A 1,564-nucleotide genomic window follows, 5' to 3' on the forward strand; every position below is an offset into this window, starting at 1 on the left:
CCAGCCCCCCCCCTCCCCCGCCCCGCCCCTACTTACCGGCATGGAGCCTGGGTCCAGCTCCACGCGACGGCAAGTGGGGACTGCCCGAATCTCCGAAGATCTCCGAATCTTTTCTGAATCAATTTGGAGAGCTTCAAATCAATTTGGACATTTTTATTGGTCTCCTGGTTCAATTTGGATTCGGAGATTCGACCACCAAATCAGGCTGAATCTCTTCCGAATCGAATCAACGCCCGAAGCTTTGCATAGCCCTAATGTGTATTCCTGGTAGTGTCAACCAGCATCTCAGCTTTTAATTTCAAGGCTGTTAGATCAGAAGGCAGAAGTGAATTCTATCAAGGAAATAAACATTGAAGTAGAAAAGTTTACAGAAAGTAAGAAATAATTCTAGGTAACCAAATCCAAAGCTCATAGTAAGGAATTACAGAAAGATCTCACCAAACTGAGTGGGCATCAAGGTGTCAGGTGAAATTTAACACTGATAAGTACAAAGAAACAATTACCCTGACTGTGTATACTCAGTGATAGATTCTGAATTAGGTGTTACTACTTGGGCAAAAAGCTCTTCAGATCATTGTGGAGAATTCTGTTCAGTGTCTAGTAATGGTCTAACAGCAAATAAAATGTTGGGAATCATTAGGGAAGGAACTGTAAACAAAGCAGGAATACCATTATACCATAAACCATGATGTTCCCATCTCTTGAATACTTGTGCAATTCCGGTCCCCACCTCTCAAAGTGTATGAGAAGGTCAAGGGACCACAAGTAAGGAGTGGCTTGTGTAAGAAGGAGCTGAAAGGATTAGTTCTCTTTAGCATGGAAAAGAGACAGCAGAAGAAGGTTATGATAGAGTTGTGTAAAATCCAGGGATGGTTTGGGAAAAGTTAATAAGGCACTGTTATGTACTGTGTTTGGTAACATAAGGATTATGGACCACTCCGGGAAATTAACAGACAACAATACAAGCAAAAGAACGTAACTTTTATATATTGCACAATTAGTGTGTGGAACCCATTTCCCATAGGGTATTGTGGAGGCCAGTATTATGACCAACTTGAAAAGGGTTATAGATTTACAGGGGATAGGTCCATCAGAGGCTATTCAATATAACAATTAAGGATGCAACCTACTGTTGGTGCCTTGGAGCATATGCAAGGTTATAGATCAGTCGATGTACATCTGTTTCTAATATTCTTCATCCATAGCATCTGCTACTTGTCATTGATCCCAGGCCAGAGGGACTTTTTGTCTGGCCTAGAATGACAATTCGTACCACTATGGACATAGCCTTTTATCTCTACGTAGAGTTAGGATTAGTGAGTTGAAAACATCTAGTATCATTTGGTGGTCAATGTGCTGGTGATATCAAGTCAGTTCTTGCTGGAAAGGTATTCGCAAAACCCCATTGCACTGAGTCTCTCCATCAGAAATTTTCAGACCTTTACCCACCGTAGACAGTATTTGAATGTCTTTGAGATGTGATCCAGTTCTATCACAGAAACATTGCTTTTGCCCTTGATGTTATGTTTACTTAATAATTTGAATAATGTGAAGCAAGAAGCAA

General features: G+C 40.9%; 1 protein-coding gene across 1 annotated transcript in view; it reads left to right on the top strand.

The window, feature by feature from the left end:
- The window catches only part of TG (thyroglobulin), a 257,089-nt gene that overhangs the window by 121,830 nt on the left and 133,695 nt on the right, over positions 1-1,564 (top strand). The window lies entirely within an intron of this gene.

The sequence above is a fragment of the Gavialis gangeticus genome, unplaced genomic scaffold, assembly GCF_001723915.1.
Source record: "Gavialis gangeticus isolate Ggan-Ray unplaced genomic scaffold, GavGan_comp1, whole genome shotgun sequence".
NCBI lineage: Eukaryota > Metazoa > Chordata > Crocodylia > Gavialidae > Gavialis > Gavialis gangeticus.